We start from the raw sequence: 18430 nt of genomic DNA, 5'->3' as shown, positions 1-18430 counted from the left end.
CATGATTCTTGACAAATGTACCTTTTTTCTTTTATGTACACTGAGTGCACAGGCACCAAAGACAAATTCCTTTATTGGCCAATCACACATGGCCAATAAAGAATTCTATTCTATTCTATTCTAATGCAAATTCCCTTTCCCAGTCTTAATTCTGCCATTCTGAAGCTGAAAATGGAAAAATCCATCCCTCGAAAAGGACTTCTATATTACATTACATAACAGATAGTATTATGGCCGAATTTTGCACAAGCTTTTCTTCCTCTCCAGATATTTTAAATCTTTTCATTGGCCTTACTCCGGTGCTAGTCTTGCTTATGAATATCAATGGAAACTGCTCTAGGGTAACGATCCAGGATCGTATCCCCTGACCAGAGTTTTCCACTTGTTTGTGATTCACTCCAAAATAACCTTCCCTCTCCCCCAACCTCCCCCCAAAAACAAACGGTGCATAATGGTTGCGTGTTCCGTAGTAAACCCCTTATTTAAGTTCAGCGGGACCTGCTTACAAGGAGCTGCGTCTGGGATTGTGCCCAAACACCGCAGTTCCCTGCAACGGTGCCCCCCGAGAATCCTCCCTGGCAGCCAGCTCCACCGCATGCAACAAGTCCAGCTGTTTTCCAAACCTCCCTCACAGGTTGAGGCCACGGGCAAATTGTAGCAAAACACAAACGGCCCCGCACGTAACGCGTTCTCCTTTAGGACAAGCCCAGCTCCCCCCCTTTTTTTTCCTCAAAGGAGAAAAGGCGACAAAGCGCAAAGGAAAAAGGCGCCTAAAGGGTGCAGCGGTGCACCTCCACCGCAACCCCCGCCGCCAACACGGCACGTGGTCGGTCGTTTATGCCTCTTACCCTTTTTTCCCCCGCGGCATTTGGGGAGAAATAAAGAGAACCGTTTCCTCCGCCCTCCCACCGACGTCGAGGGTAACTCCGCTCATCCTTCGCCCGTTTCTCGCCCTGCCTGGGGCCCGCCAGCTGCGGTAGGTGATTACTCTTCGTGGGGCGAGGGGGGGGAGAGATTTTGTTGACGGGAGAAATAATTGCGGCCGGGCTCCTCCCGTCAGGAAGAAAGCGTGAGGGACCACGTGCGAGGGGAGGGGAGGAGGAATTGGCGGCGCAACCAAAAGGAGGGAAGGAGGACGGGCTGGCGGAAGGTCTGGGTCGGTGTCGGAGCAGAGCTTGGCCCGGCAAAGCGCGGGGAAGTGGCAGGTGGGAGCCTGAATCCGCAAGGGACCCTCCCCGGCGGTGTGGGACTGCGCCTCCCCCAAAAGTGGATGGGCACAGGTTGGCCCTCGCCTTCCCCTTCCCTTCTCACGTCGGAGTCGCCCTGAGAACTGCTCTCCCCTCTTTCCCTCTCTAGGCGGATTCTGTGCCGCGCGGGCATCCAGGGTACCTCAGTGCCCCGAGGTGGGCTTTAGGCGAAATCCCGCCGCGCAACCTTTTCCCACCCTATTGCCGCCTCCTCCTCCTGGTGTAACGGATTAAGTATGCTTCCCGGTTTCTTGGCAGGACACCTGGCAGGGAACGAGGCCAAGCAAAGCTGGCAGCGTTAACTCTTCGCTTGCTGTCAACGCGAGCATCTGAGAAAATACAGGTGAGTGTGAGGGCAGCCCTGGCACCTTAACGGGATGGAGGTGGCTAGGGTGAGACTTGGGCAGAATGCTCTGTAACTCCATGCTCCTAGGGAAGGAAATCTTACCTTACCTCCCCCAGCAAACCTAACAAGGAACACAACATTTTGATGCAGGGGAGGTGGCAATACCTGGTGTGTGTGTGTGTGTGTGTGTGTGTTGGGTATGCCCAAGAGAGGAATGCTGTGCTAGAGGTTTCCCTATGGTCAAACAGTGGGCATGAAGATTTTAACTACCTTCTATGTTTTGCTTTGCTTTAGATGGAGATTCAAATGAAGCCCCAATACTTTCATTGCATTCTAATGTTATATTTTTAGTTTAGCTGCTCTCTCTTGAATCTATTTGGGCAAATATTTCAAGCAGCAATTCCTGTCCCCTAAGGGGAAACATGTCACTTAACCCTGGGAAGGACTGTCTTCCTGAATCATGTTGGAATGGAGACTCAGAAGCATGGGACAATTTCCAACATTGCCTTTTTCTTCTTTCAATAGCTGTCCAAACCTGCTGTGTTGCTCCTCCCACTATCTCTGTATATATACCTTGCATATTTAGTCTCAAGCAGTGAAGCAGGTCCTACAAGGCTGCTGGGATGAATACCAAATCCACACCATCTCTTCCCTCAAACTTAGAAAAATAAGTCGGATCTCTCCATTGCCTTTTATTCTGCCTACCTTTCTGCCTGATATATTTGTTGTTCTGCTTTTAGGGTATATGGACTGCAGATAAAAATAATTTGGTATTTCTGTTACTCTGTCTGCTCCAAGGAACATATGCCTTCAGCAGGCACAGTATATGTTATTTCCAACTATCCCTTGGGTGCTTTGTTTCTGTATAATAGGAACATCCAGGAAGTCAGGGAACTGCTGGCTCAGAGTCTCCAGCTTAAATCTCTTTGGCCTTTGATATTGGGAGATTGGCTACATCTATAATGGCAAGAGTGGCAGACAACTTTATAAAGACCATAATAGTGTGGCATCAGAACAAGAAATATATGAATGGCACTATAGCAAGACATTTGATCCTTTTATCTCCCCAGTGCTTGTTTTTTTTACCTTTCAGTTTTATTCATTATCTATGAAGAGATCTTCCCTTACTTACTTTCCAATTTCCATGATTGTGCTCTTGATAAAGGCCAGGACAAATATATATATACTGTATACAGTGGTACCTCGAGATACGAGTTTAATTCGTTCCGGACCTGGGCTCTTAAGTCGAGCAGCTCTTATCTCGAACGACTTTTCCCCATAGGAATTAATGTAAATAATTTTAATTGGTTCCAGCCCTCAAAAAACTCACAAAGTTAGTCTAAATTATGCAGAAAGACATGTTTTTAATGAAGAAATGTACATGTACATATAAATGAATAATGAAGTTTCTTTCACTTAACTTGTAAACTTTCTTAAACTTTTAAATTTACATATGTTCAACTTCTCTGCCACCCAATCCTGTAGGACAGAGGTCCCCAACCCTTTTTGCACCAGGGACCGGCTTTAAGCGATCAAGAGAGGAATGGGTGAATGAATGGACGGAGGGTGGGAAGGAAGGAAGGAAAGAGGGAAGGGACAGGAACAGAGGAAGGAAGCAAGGAAACTTATGAAAGGGGAGAGTAAGAGAGGAATGAGTGAAGGGAGGGAGGGAGGGAAGAAGGTGGGAAGGAGAAAGAAAAGAAGAAATAGAGGAAGGGAAGGTAAAAGAGAGAAAGAAAAAGAGCAAGAAAGAAAGCAAGAAAGAAAGAAAGAAAGGGGGAAGGGACAGGAACAGAGGAAGGAAGCAAGGAAACTTATGAAAGGGGAGAGTAAGAGAGGAATGAGTGAAGGGAGGGAGGGAGGGAAGAAGGTGGGAAGGAGAAAGAAAAGAAGAAATAGAAGGGAAGGTAAAAGAGAGAAAGAAAAAGAGCAAGAAAGAAAGCTGCAAGCACCCCCCCGAGCCCCCCAGGCCGGCTGCAACCTTTTAAAACACGCGCGCCGCTTCGCAGCTGTCTCCTGAAGCCGAACGCGGAAGTTAGCGTTTGGCTTCAGGAGACAGCTCCTTGGCGCTTGTATCTCGAATTTGGGCTTGTAAGTAGAACAAAAATATCTCTCCCCTCCCAGCTCTTATCTCGAGTTGCTCTTAAGTAGAGCAGCTCTTATGTCGGGGTTCCACTGTATAGACTTAAAACTCAGCCTGGCCATTATTGAGAATTCTGAAATTTGAAGAGCATACATTTATAAGTTGCCTCTTTGGAAAAATTTAGACCATCACCTAACCATGATATTAAACACAATTGACAGTCTGAGATTAAATGATAAAACCTGCTTTACAAATTACAATGATTTGGTCTACACAATATTCTTAATTTAGCAAGCCACATCATCCTTAGCAGAACAAAATATGTATTTAGTTGTATTGAGTTAATCTCCTTTTAGCTATTAATCAAACCTAATTCTGCTTAGCTTTTTAGGATCATTCCCAAACAGCTAATAAAGTTTGCTATAAGGAGAAATCATTTTAAGTAAGATTGCAGTCTCAATAACACTTTATAGTGACAATGTATAATTTCAGCAGGACATTTCTAAATACCCATAGAGTCATGCTTCATAAAAATGAACTTGTTCCCTACTTCATGTGTTGCATCAGACATAAACTCACAATTTGGCACAGAGGAGCCATAGATTCAATTTCTCCACTGCATTCTATCCTAGCTTACAACATATGGGATATAGTTTCTAGCCTAACATACTAGACTAACATAAAGATTATTTATACATTGAGTATTTTGTTCATGTGACAAATGGAATCTAAGATATCCCAATCAGATTATTTTACCAATGATGGCAAGAAAGGATGGTTCACAGTCTCAGAACACTCTGTGGGGTGGGAAGGGGGAGGAAGAGCATCCTTTCTCTTTCCCTACCTTCTGGGAATTGGGGTTTCAACATATCAGAGAAGCACTAATTTGGGTGAAATGCTGTATTGCTGTATTACAGGGTAAATTCTGTCCTTTAATAATGCCAGAGTATTTTATTTTTCTTCATAAAGTATTAGTTACATGATCTACATATCTTGGAAATTCCTTTTGTATAAAAAAATACTTTAGGAATATTTCAAGATGCCGTGGAAGCAAAACTTTGAGGAAACATTTGAAAAAAGCAAGGAATGATCTGATAGGGAGACTATCCTGAAATTTTTCCTTCAACTTTATAAGCCCTGTCTTATTTTGTATTGAATTGATATGCCACCAATCTCACTATTCAAGAATGCATCCTAAATACCTGTTTTAGTTGTGTTTGGTTTGTACATTCTGCCAGATTATACCTCTGTTTCCTCTATCTCTTGAGAAACTAAAATAGATATATTTTATGTATTAATATCAAAATATGACTGGGCATGCACACAAGGATACTTTTTTTTCTGTGGAGAATTGGATTGTGAAGCAAAACATGTGATGGTTGGAAAAGCCCAGGGGAATTCTTTATGGCACAGCTGCTGAGAGAGCCAACAGGGAAGATGTCAGCATTTTCTTTTAATGGGATGGAATGTAGGAGAGGAATGCTAATTGGGCAGACCTTCATAATATGTAGTGATTCCCCTCCCCTCCCCCACAGGTGTAATGAATAATTATGGTCTGGCTCATGAGCCCATGCTCTAGGCTTAGCCTACTGCTGAAAGAGATGTTTCTGTATTCTTGCAGGGAGAAAAAAGGTTCTGAGATTACTTAAGAAACATAAAGTCTAGGAAAGAGAGGAAATTTAACATCGTTTTTCTAGGCAGTCATTTGTAATGGAATTATAATCTTAGTAATTTATATATATATATTTGCTTTATTTGCTATGAAGTTGTGAAACATAGTTTAGATTTCCTTTGTAAATGTTCTGCTTGGGGAATATTACAGCTTATAAACATGATGACCCGCTTCTTTTCCTTTAAGCATTCTTGGATAAATCTTTATATCCAAAGCAGTTCACAGTATTCTGATATTAATTTAATCTGATCAGCTGCTTGCCATACAGTGATTAAATGTTGTGTACAGGTTAGTTATCTCTCTGTTGTTTTTATGTTAGATCTCCTGTATGGCATACTAAGTCATATTTATTGCAGTTGATTTTAATATGGTATCTAAATCATGAATCAAATTATGGTAACGTTAATTATTCTTTAATTAAAGCTGATACTTAAGACATTTTGAATGTGGGCTTATTTTAGCTATGATCTGATGATAGTCCAGTGTCAAGGCTAATGATTAACTTGTGGTTAAATAACTACTGGTTTGGAAAATATGCTAAGAAATAGGATTGACCACCAATGAATTTACATGTTTGCAACATCATCTCTGCGGTTCTTGGTTTCTTTGTTTTTCCTATGTACATGTGTATCACATGTTTACTTCTCCTGTACAGAACTTTGATTTGGGGAAAAATAAATAACTAGGCCATCTTTTACTTTGCATATAATTATTTAAGGCTCAAAAGTGCCCACTTTTGCAAAAATTGAAATATTTGGCTTCTGTAGAGGAGGAGGAATGAGCTACTATTTCTGTGGTTGGATATATTTGCAGTTTAGAGCAATTATGGCTTTTTACTTCTTCAACTATAGTTTACTTAATGTGACAAATGGTATGCCATGAATGTGTTCTAAAGTAGCTACTTGAAGTTTGCTAAGTTGCATCAATTGTTTGAAAAATGAAATTGTATATGAAATAGAACGTTAAGGTATAGACATACTATATAATACCTGAGATGTCTCAAAATAGGAATATGTGTGGGAGAATAACCATTGAATTGTGTATTGTTGTGTATTATTGCTGCCATTGCCAGAATATTATTTATAGCCAAGTATTCTCAAACATTGAATAACTCTTTCTTTAGAGGCCTATGTTGTAACAGTCTGTTTCTGTCAAAGAGCCCTTGACAAGCTGGTCTTACACGTACATACAACATTCAAGTACAGTATATTGTTATTTGTGCTTTGATTAAACTCTTCATTTTATGTTAGAAAATTGGAACAAAGTGATCAGATCTGGACTGAAAGATCTGGATAACCAATACTAGAGATGGCAGTAAAAAAAATACAGAAAACCAGTCTTTATGCCAGGTAGTAGTCATCTGATTTTTGTACCATCATAATAGTTTTTCTAATTGTTCATTAGCAAGTGATTTGTACTTAGTACCGTAATTTAGATTCTATTAAATGGCTAGAAATACATTTTGCTAATATTTTATTTATTGCATCAACTTGCACAACTCTCATTTCACAGTTGTGACTCTAGTTGACATGTACAGGATAAATTAGACCAAGTCTATTAGTAAGAAAAATAAGAAAAGTATGCAATGATATTCAAGGAAAAATTAAATTCCAAGAATAAGGAAAACAAACTTAAATGAGCATATCATTTAACCTCCTGAAGACTTCTGAAAGACCAGAATTAGGGGTGAAATCCAGCAGGTTCTGACAGGTTCTGGAGAACCAGTAGTGGATTTTTTAGTAGTTCGGAAAACTGGCAAATACCACTTTGGCTGGCCCCAGAGTGGGATGGGAAAGGAGATTTTGCAATATCCTTCCCCTGCCACTCCCACTAAGCCATGCCCACAGAACCAATAGTAAAACAATTGGATGTTACCACTGCCTAGAAGTGCAGAGTTCTATGAACCTCAGGAAGTATTGTATTCTAGAGGCAGTGATGTGGCAAGGACTATTTAATAGATAGGATCCAAAGCATGTTCAACCTACAGGACCGTCTCTTGCCACATACCTCCCAGAGACCAATTAGAGCATACAGAGTTGGCCTCCTCCAGGTCCTGTCAACTAAGCAATGCAGGTTGGCGAGACCATGGGGGAGGGCCTTCTCTGTTGCCGCCCCATCTCTATGGAATCAACACCCCCCCACCCTGATGTCCATACTGCTCCCACCCTGCTGGCTTTCGGTAAGGTCATGAAGATCTGGCTATGCTAGCAGGCCTGGGGGCCCTGAATCAACAACTAGCTTGGCCATGTATATGAATGTGTATGAATAGTATGTATGTATGTTGTTGAGTTATTTATTATGAGTTTTAATTAGGGTTTCAGAGTTTAGATTGTATTTTTTACTTTTTTGTAATTTATATTGTTGTAAACTGCCCTGAGTCCTTCGGGATTGGCTGGCATAGAAGTCAAATAAAATAAAATAAATAAATAAAAATAAATAAACCTGCTGGATTTAATGGGATTGGAAGAAACAGAGGCAGGTATTTCTACAAATGACTTGGTTCCATGTCATGTTTGGTTTTATAGATGATAAGTAATACCTTGAATTGCACTTGGAGGCCAACTGAGATCCTGTATAGCTCATGGAACAAGGAGAGGTGTAATATAGTCTGTTTATAGTTTTAATTCCAAAATTACAGTACATTCCAATTTTATATGGACCTTTAGTCCATTTATAATTTTCTTAGATCAAAATCCCATGTAACTTTTTGCTGTTTAAATCAGATTCTTTAAATTGCTAAGCTCATGATTAAAATTTCATTCAGGATTGAAGGCAGACTCATCTGACCTTTTCAGGTTTATCATTCCAAAAGTCTCTCATGCCTTAGAAGTAATTAACAAGCAATTTCTGAAACTGTTTGGAAAGTAAAGTTTGTGAATTTAATGTCCTTTAAAATCTTCCATCATGGCTGCGAACAAGGTTTCTTTTCTTTATTTAAAACATTTGTTCAGCCACCCATTTTTCAACCAATTTGGGTGGCTCCCAATCAAAAATTAAAAGGCATATAAAATCATTCTAAAAACCATAAAAGTCAACCAATTAATACAATAAAAACAACAGAAATCTGTTGCCAAAAACAATTTTAAGATGTAATCATTTAATGTTTTTCCAACACTTGGGAGAAATGTCAGATCTTTTGTCATCTCCTGGCACTCACACTTGTGAAAAACAGTTGTTCTGAACAGCAACTGTCCAGAGCACAAATGGGCAATCTCCTGTCCTCTCCTTATCCAGACAATTGCCAAGGTCTGCTCACTAATTTCTTGGTTTTGCTGTGGTCCTCAGCTCTGAGTTATTGGAAGATCCTCAGACAATTTAATTTGCTGATCAAAGTTTCAGTCAACATGCTAAAGTTCAAGACAAAATCTTAATATCAGGTCTGTTATAAATTCTTCAACTGTCAAAGTTAATATGTTTTTATAGATAGTATTCGAAGACAAAACCTTCGGAAGTTACAGTTTTTTGCCGTACAAAATAGACCTCAAATATCTGCAACAAGGTTTTAAAGTTCTGCAACAAGACTTTAAAGACGTCATCTTCATCCATGAATATATTTTATTATTCAGGGCATCCAGCTAGGAAGAACGCAATTTTCTGTATGTCTTCTTTATTGTGGCCAATTGCACATATGATAGAAATATTTGTTGAAAGCATTGCCATCGGCCTTCCGCATTACCTGTCAACTCCAGTTCTGGTCATGCCCTCAGAACATTCATTTTTATTTTTAGGCTGTCACTCTACTCAGCTAACACCAAAGAAAGGCACTATTCTTTAATGGCTGCTGAGCAAGGCTGCAATTGACTTTCTAGCTCTCTGCTGACTCTTGGTGATTTGACTGTACAATAATATTTTTTCCCTTTAAATTAGTTATTAAAATTGTGGTTTTCTTAATGCTCAACCTGAATCTCTAGGATGCAGCAACTTTAGAAGTTAAGTTAAATTTAACACTTAAGTTTGCTTGTGTAATACAAGTGTAGGAGTAGCACTGACCGCTATTTAGGTTTCAAGCACAACTTAATATGCTGTTTATTATAAGGAATATGGGGAATAGTGATATGTTCCTCACAAGATACTAATTTCATTTTTATTCTAGGCCACAATTCATACTGTTGCACTACTCTCATAAACAAATAATTCCTGATGTTAGAAGCGAAAGTGAATGCCTGTGCAGCAATGATGGCACATAAGTTGTGCTTGAAACCTAAATGGCAGTCAGTGCTACTCCTGCACTTATTTTTTATTTTATTTTATTCATTTGTCCAATACATAAATACATAGGAAGAAAAATAGACATGTGATAATATAAAAGAGGATGAAAGTGAACTTAGAGAAGAGGATATACGAAAGAAAGAGAATATATATGATAAGTGAGAGAAAAGGAAAGACAATTGGACAGGGGACGAAAGGCACACCAGTGCACTTATGTATGCCCCTTACTGGCCTCTTAGGAACCTGGAGAGGTCAATCGTGGAAAATCTAAGGGAGAAATGTTGGGGGTTAGGGGTTGACACAATTGAGTCCGGTAATGGGTTCCACGCTTCGATAACTCGATTGTTGAAATCATATTTTTTACAGTCAAGTTTGGAGCGGTTCGTATTAAGTTTGAATCTGTTGCGTGCTCTTGTGTTGTTGTGGTTGAAGCTGAAGTAGTCATTGACTGGTAAGACATTGCAGCATATTACACAAGCAAACTTAAGTGTTAAATTTAACTTAACTTCTAAAGTTGCTGCATCCTGGACTAACTGAAGTTCTGAAGAGTCTTCAAGGCAGTCCCATGTAGAGTAAGTTGCGGTGAGATGGTATAAACAACAGAAAGTAAAACCACCTGCTCCAGAAATGATTGCAACCAGCACACAAAGCATAATGGTATAAAGAATGAATTCATATACAACAAATATGTAAGAAAAATGTAACAAATATGCTAAAAAATGACAAAACGCTAATCTGAACCATATTTCTTCATTACTGCTTCCAAAACAAGGTTTAATGTGTTGTTTTAAATTTGAGTTGTAATAATTTTAATATAGATGTAATCATACCTGCACTGTAATAGAAGAAAATTTCGACTACAGTGGTACCTCTACTTAAGAACGCCTCTACTTAAGAACTTTTCTAGATAACAACCGGATGTTTAAGATTTTTTTGCCTCTACTTAAGAATCATTTTCTACTTAAGAACCCAAGCCAGGAAAAATCTCGCCAGCCAATTTCCTGCCATTCCCCCTTTAATTCCGGCCATCTAGGCTGCAAGAGGAGCCTTTTGGTGGTGCTTAAGGAGGCTTTGGCAGTCCAGAGCGAACAAAGCATTTTCCTTTCTCTGGGCACTTGGAGAGGGAATAAACCTCTGCCAGCGCCCAGAGAAGAGAAACACTCCCTTTGCTCTGGGCAGCCGAAGAGTCACCACAGCGAAGGAAAGGCGCCGGCTACAAAGCGAGCAAGTGAGAGGAGAGGGGAGCCCTTCAGCATGGGAAGGAAGAGGCAGGAGGTAGCAGCAGCAGCAGCAGCAGACAGTGTATGGGAGACAGTGTATGGGAGGCAGCCTCACGCCGGGTGTATTGGAGGTGCATGCTCCTCCTTGCCGTCTCAGAGTCCCTCTTTTTTTTTAAGCCTTAAAGTTTTGGATTTTTTTGATTCCCCTCACCTCACCTTCTTCCTTCGGCAGCAACTGTCCTCCTGCTCTTCTTCCTCCTCCTCCCACCCAAATTCCGAGCTTTTATTTTTTTCCTAATGGGTTTGCACACATTATTTGCTTTTACATTGATTCCTATGGGAAAAATTGCTTCTACTTAAGAACGTTTCTGCTTAAGAACCTGATCACGAAACGAATTAAGTTCTTAAGTAGAGTATTTCCTTTTTCATCTTTGCTTTATTTAGATTTTTCTAATTTTTAAAATTTATATTGAATTATATTTTGTTTGAATTATTTATGTTCCTCTGTAGTTCAAAGAAAATGAATGTAAATTATTATTATTTATTTATTTTCTAGAAAAAGAAATGAAGCATTAACTGAGCTTATATGTCTTCACAGTTTAGAGCTTATGGAAGTACTGTATATAAATACATAAATTACAAATAGTACTCAAAAGCTATAATAAGTTATAATATGTTAGGAGCTAATGAAAAAAAGGTCTGTGGATATTTTTGCCTTTTTATTCTTTACGAATATCAATCACATAAATTCTGGCTAAATTCTGTGTAATCCAGAATGTTTTATCCAGTGTTATATATTATCTTAATGTTATAAAGATCCATTTGCTGCATCTTTATACATTGCTCTGTGCAAAGTAATAATAACAAAAGTATTTGATTTTCAAGTCTACGGAAAGGGGCGACATACAAATCTAATAAATAATAATAATAATAACTCCAAACTTTTCTGTATTGCTGTATCTAACTCTTTCAGTCTCCTACACAATCCTTTCTCATAAGCTCATCCTTTCCTTTCTTCTCTCCATGGTTTAAACTGTGGTGTATTTTATAAGCATGTACACACACACACACATGGCATAAAACTGTTGAGGGTTTGTTTGAGTATGTGTCAAGTACCAACAGTATACCTTATGTGACAGCTGGTCCGCCAGATAACAGTGTTTGCTTAGGTGTTATTAGTAATTGCTCTATTTTTCATGATCTCAAATCTATTTCATGACCCTCCCCACCTCCAGTTATTTCTTTGCTGTTGCTGTTCATGACTTTTTTCATTCTTCCTTTAAACATAAATATGTTTGCAAATCAAATAGAGAAGATTTAGATTAAGCTGATTCTGGGGAGCAAGGAATGGACTAAGGCCTTTTCTTATAGTCAAGGTTTCATTTTGAATAGATTTGTTTGTTTGTTTGTTAAGTACGTATTGGTAATATACATGTACATAGATATAACACTGTTTATATACATGATATGGGCACTGATAAGAGGGAAACATTAAGACAGGGACAGTAAGCACGCTGGTGCACTTATACATGCCCCTTACTGACCTCTTAGGAATCGGGTGAGGTCAAGAGTGGATAGTCTAAGTGTAAAGTTTTTACAGAATCAGGTAGTGAGTTCCAGGCATTAGCTACTTGGTTGCTAAAGTCATATTTTCTATGATTTTGGAGTGGTTTACTTTGAGTTTGTATCTGTTGTGTGCTTGTGTATTGTTGTGATTGAAGTTGAAGCAGTAAGGACATTGTAGCAAATGATTTTGTTGGTTGTGCTTAGGTTGTGTTTGAAGTGACGTAGTTCTAAGCTTTCTAAGCCTAGGATTTCAAGTCTGGTTGTGTAAGATATTCTGTTGCAAGTAGGTGAATGGAGGGCTCTTGTAAAGTATCTCTGGACGCTTTCCAATGTACAGTATTTATGTCCAAAATGTGGTGTGGGTTCCAGACAGATGAGCCTTATTCGAGGATTGGTCTGGTGAAACTTTTGTATGCTCTGGCTAGTAGTGTGATATTACCAGAGAAGAAGCTAGGTAAGATTAGGTTAACAACTCTTGAAGCCTTTTTGGCAATGTTGTTGCAATGGGCTTTGGCACTTAGGTTATTTGATATGAGCATTCCAAGGTCTTTTACAGAGTGAGGGTTGTCTGCAAGGTCTTGCATATTCAGCTTGTATTTGGTGTTCTGATTCTTTTTGCCAATGTGTAGGACAGAACATTTGTTGGTTGAGATTTGGAGTTGCCAGATGTTTGACCATTCTGACACAAAGTCAAGGTCTTTTTTGGAGGGTAGCAGTGTTAACAGTGGTGTTGAAGAGTTTTACATCACCAGCAAAGAGAATGCAGTTGCTTGTAATGTGATCGCAAAGGTCATTTACATAGAGTATGAAGAGTGTGGGTCCTAGTACGCTGCTTTGGGGTACTTCGCTGTTAACAGGAATGGGATTAGATAAGGCGCTCCCTATTTTGACAATTTGTTGTCTGTTTGATAGGAACACAGTTATCCAGTCATGTAGGGATCCTGAGATGCCACAGGATTTCACTTTTAGAAGTAGTTTATAATGAACCACTGAGTTGAAGGCTTTACAGAAGTCTATGTAAATTGCATTTATTGATTTGCCCTGATCGAGATGTATAGTCCATATGTTTTTGCAGTGTAGGAGTTGCAGGTTACAAGATAATTTTTTTCTGAAGCCAAATTGTTTGTAGCATCCCAAGCTAGCTAGAACTGTTGGGAATGGAAGTTTGTTAACATCAGGATGATTAAATTTTTCTTTAACTATCTTAAGTTAAATTATTATTGATAATAGTTAAGTATGATGTTGGTTTTAATTCAAAGTATATGTTTCCAAAGCAGTTTCTTTTAAACATTAATGTTAAAAGTTAAAAGTGAATTAATTTAAATTAATTAATTTAAATTAATTTAAATGAAATTAAAATATAAGAGACAGTGGTTCAATGATTCAAGGCAAAGTTGATAATCTCAGTATAATCTCTGCTGCATGTTTCTTATCAACTGATTCTAAAAGGCATTATCTTGTAATGGTGAAAATAATAGATAAGAAATACAGACTTGATAGTCTTACTGTCTATGAGTAGACTGAATTTCTCCTTAATTGGTAGGAGATAATTTTGCTGTAGACAATAAATTTCTATAGGGATAATTTCAACTGATGGAAATTCCCTGCCTTTAGTACAAACTCTGGACTGTTCGTGTATCTAACAACTTTAGGGCTATTATGGCCACAGAAACAAGCCCTGAATTCTTGTTTAAATAATATTTAATTACATGATCAAGAAATTGCCGTTGATGAACCACCACAAGACAAGTCAGCCATGCTTTCTGGAAAAAGAAATAAAGCATTAACCATTTCTGCATTTGAATGAATTCTGAGTGCATTTTGCAAAGAGGGATAACAACCCCAAATTTTTTCTCTACATTTGAACTTTGCTTTGTGAAAGAAACCTTGCTTCCAAGAGGTCATAGTGTTCATAGGAAAAAGAAAAGTCTATTAAGTACTGTATTGGCAAAAGGGGGAGACTTCAAGACATTTTATATTGAAACCAGAGAAGACCAGAATATCTCCGGGACCGCCTTCTGCCGCACAAATCCCAGCGACTAGTTAGGTCCCACAGAGTTGGCCTTCTTTGGTCCCGTCGACTAAACAATGTCGTCTGGTAGGGTCCAGGGGAAGAGCCTTCTCTGTGGTGGCCCCGACCCTCTGGAACCAGCTCCCCCCAGAGATTAGGACTGCTCCCACCCTCCTTGCCTCTCGCAAACTCCTCAAAACCCATCTCTGTCATCAGGCATGGGAAAATTGATTCCTCTGGGCCGTTTCCGCTTTATGTATACAGTAGTTTGTATGAGATGTATGATTGTTTTTTATATTAAGGGTTTTAAATTGTTTTAAGTATTGGATTTGTACTGTTTCTTGTTGTGAGCCGCTCCGAATCCTCGGAGAGGGGCAGCATACAAATCTAACAAATAATAATAATAATAATAATAATAATAATAATAATAATAAGAAGAAGAAGAAGAAGAAGAAGAAAGGTTTGAAATTACCAAGACACCCCCCCCCCAAAAAAAGCTATACTGTACATGACTCAAAATTTCTAAATTATGGTGATTGCAGGTCTTCCGTCACTTGCTCATATAACTCATCACAGGGTCACTGCAGTGCCATCCTACCTCTCCCTTCCCTATCCCATCCTGCTGGAATCCTGCAGTGCTTGGATCTCCTCCCCACAAGCCCATCATGCTCCACACGTAACTTGTGAAGCTCTAACAACTTCATATTGTAGAAGAAAGACAAGCCAACTGTCCCCAGGCCACATGGCAATGATCCAAATGTGGCAACCATTTTCTCCCACCTGTTTGTAGTTGTAACAAAATGGCAGTTCTTGAGAAATTGCTTCATTTTGCTGCCTTGTAAATGAAGACCAAAAGTATTTAAAAGATTAAAAGGTCCAGTTGCCTTGATTTAACTTTTTTAGATTTTTAGAGAAGTCTGCACAGTGCTGCACAAGCCTTTAAATACTACGAAAAGCTTCTGCAGCATCATGCAGAGCTTATTAAGACAGCAAAACCAAGTTTGTCTCTGGACTGTAAGGCAGCGACTTGAACTTAGCTGCCATTTTGCCTCCATCCACAAACTGGCGGGAGCAAAATGTCAGCCACCAGAGAAGGTGCTTCATTTTGCTGCCTCAGAAAGGCTTCTACAGCACTGTGCAAAACGAAGCAGTTGTTACTAGGCCATGAGGTGGTGACCCAAATGTGGCTGCCATTTTGTGGGTGAGACAAAATGGCGGTGGTTTTCGGAACTGTGCCATGGAGCTGCACAAAGAATGCAGGGGTAAAATGCTTCTGGTTCGGGCGTGCCTGCCGGTAGTCAGAAAGTAGTCAGAAAGTAGGTAAGTGAAGAGAAGGATGATTGGCCTAGTGGAGTGTGAGTCAGGCCTAAGGCCTGGGAGGACCTCGTAGGAGTGGGCAATGTCTGTTGGGACCCAAGACATGGAAAGTGGAGCATTAGGTGTCTCGGGTAGGGGAGGCCTTAGAAGAGAAGGGCAGGTGGGCCTGAGCCTGTACTAGACCCTCAAAATCCTCCCCCATCTAGGATGACCTACCTATTTGTTTTACATTTCATTGGAGAGAGCAAGGATGGGAGGATTGTTAGGTGACATATTTCACGTACACATTTCATGCAACATGCAACCAAAAGAGCCGAGGTGGTGCAGTGGGTAGAGTGCAGTACTGCAGGCCACTAAAGCTAACTGCCAGATCTGCAGGTCAGTTGTTCAAATCTCACCACCGGCTCAAGAGTGACTCAGCCTTCCATACTTCCGAGGGGGGTAAAACTAGGACCCGGATTGTGGAGGAAATATGCTGGCTCTGTTAAAAAGCGCTATTGGTAACATGTTGTAAGCCGCCCTGAGTCTAAGGAGAAGGGTGGCATTAAAAAATAAATAAATAAATAAATAAATAAAATAATGGACAGACTCCATTATGGTCATATCTCGAGGACTACTTATAATGAAGGAACTTGCTGGTAGCTGGAGGTCCTTTAGTGACTAATATAGATTGGACAGTTTTGAATTGTAGCTATTGAAAATAAAATATTGGATTGTATCCAATATCTGTATTTTCACAATCTTCTTTGAAATCTTGCTTCTGCGTTTGAAACTATTCAACTTGGGCTCTGCTGTTTAATGCAGTTACACTGTATTTCTTCTTTCAACAGCCTGCTGTATTGGACTGTCAGGAATCATTACTCACATAGTGGCACATTAAAACTTAGAATTACTTCATGATGCATTGCTGCCACACTACCCAGAGAAATGTTCTGCTTTTGGCCAAAAATTCAGCCAATGCAATTTTTCTTCCGTTCCTCAAAACGTATTCTGGCATTTTTCTTTGCCTTCCCTTTTGTGGATGGCTTATTTTTTCTTTTTTCTGGCAGTCTGAAATTTCAGACTGAAATAAAGTTTCTGTCATAGGTTCCACTCTTGGCTTAAGGAAAATAATAAAATCATTATGTTTCACTTAGCCACGACTTTGTTAATGACTGAATTGCTGATCCCAATTATGGTTGCTAAACAAGGACTAGTTGTATTATCAAAGAAAGGAGGACAATGGTATATGAAACTGCCTACTTGAATGAACACCAAATAGTCAATGTATTTGACAACCTTAGCAATAATGATGATGATGATGTATGGATGATACTGGATTGCTTTGACATATAATTTGGAATCAATTTATAAATGTTTAGTATAGAATAGTTTAGTATAATAGTATTGTTTAATACTACTATACAAATCTAATAAATTATTATTATTATTATTATTATTGTTGTTGTTGTTGTTGTTTAAGTCAGTAATAACAAGTTATAGGACTGTGAGTTGCGAATATATTTCTCTAGAATGTGAATTTTGAACTTCAGATGATAGTGATGATATTTAGTAGTACAGTATTCAGATGGTTCCAGTTTTAAAAACACATTAAATTTCACAGAAATTTTAGACAATTGGCAATGATGGGAATTTTCCTCAATTCTACTAAGCATGGCATGAATTTACAATATCTGGATGACTTCTGTTTTCAGCCTTCATGATCTTATCTTCATCTCATATTGAATCTACATCCAAGATAACTTAAATTGATTCTTAATAATTTTGACAGTACAGTTGGACATATGCTGTAAATCCAGTAGTACCTGATTCTTTAGCATCTCAAGAGCCATTGATTACATATCACAATAAGATTCAGAAGATATGGAATCATGGCAGTTGAAGTCCACCTGTCTTAAAGTTGCCAAAGTAGAAGAACATGGCTTTCTATTCTCAGATTACTTCCTTCTGGTTTCCTTTTGAGACACATGCAGAACATATGCTCTTCGACACTCATCCTGATATCTTGTCTGCTAATTACTAGATTTTGCCTATTCCTACAATCTATTTATATGCTGGTATTTTGTTTTTGATATAAAACTTCACAAATCTGCCTTGGTCAGATTCTTGCTGTCAGGAACACTTATATGCACAAACAGAATGATTCAACCTCCCATAGTTTCATCATAAAGCAGCCGTGAAGATTTTACCACGTGTAAATTCTGATGCACATCATCAGCCATTCAATTGCTATTACAGATATATAACCTTTAGGTTTGCATTTGTGATCAGACTGGTTGAACATTTATTGGCTACTTAAAACAAGTACTGTATAGGCACATTTCCCTTCTCTCCAATTCAGTCTTCTAAGGACATTCTGCTTAAGACAGTGGGGGAGTTTTTTAAATTAAAATTTCTCCTCCTCCATGCTTGGATGCCATACTCCATCTGAATGGCATCTAACTGATAGTAGCAATGGCAGTTCTACACAGAGAGATTGAGACCCGTAACTGTTAGCTACTTTTGAATGCATGTTTCACATTGCTCCAGAACAGTGTTATTTTGGAAGAGTGCTATTTCCTGTCCAAACACAGTCTACCTGTCAGATGATATTAAATGATAGCCAAGCTCCCCTTCAGCATATTCACTTGAAACACTAGAACAAATTTTGACAGATGGCTAAATCCTCTGATCTTGCCATCTGTCAGAACTCACCTTCTGCTCAGGACCATCCCATGCTAAAGAAAAGGAAGATGATGTTTTTCTCCAGCTAGTGATAT

At 39.1% G+C, this 18430-nt stretch overlaps 1 protein-coding gene and 1 long non-coding RNA gene across 2 annotated transcripts in view; one reads left to right on the top strand and one right to left on the bottom strand.

Annotated features, from left to right (window-relative positions):
- The window catches only part of LOC139161006 (uncharacterized), a 34874-nt gene extending 33831 nt beyond the window's left edge, over positions 1 to 1043 (bottom strand). Inside the window, exon 1 of the long non-coding RNA XR_011558054.1 lies at positions 849 to 1043. This is a non-coding gene — a long non-coding RNA (uncharacterized lncRNA). The remainder of the gene's footprint in view (positions 1 to 848) is intronic.
- CACNA1A (calcium voltage-gated channel subunit alpha1 A) overlaps positions 1035 to 18430 on the top strand; it is a 419872-nt gene continuing 402476 nt past the window's right edge. Inside the window, exons 1-2 of the mRNA XM_070739561.1 lie at positions 1035 to 1205; positions 1357 to 1590. The gene's annotated coding sequence lies outside the window, so the exon portion shown is untranslated. The remainder of the gene's footprint in view (positions 1206 to 1356; positions 1591 to 18430) is intronic.

The sequence above is a fragment of the Erythrolamprus reginae genome, chromosome 2 (assembly GCF_031021105.1).
Source record: "Erythrolamprus reginae isolate rEryReg1 chromosome 2, rEryReg1.hap1, whole genome shotgun sequence".
NCBI lineage: Eukaryota > Metazoa > Chordata > Lepidosauria > Squamata > Dipsadidae > Erythrolamprus > Erythrolamprus reginae.
The sequence above is the reverse complement of the archived record's forward strand: the minus strand, read 5'-3'. Positions and strand labels throughout refer to the sequence as shown.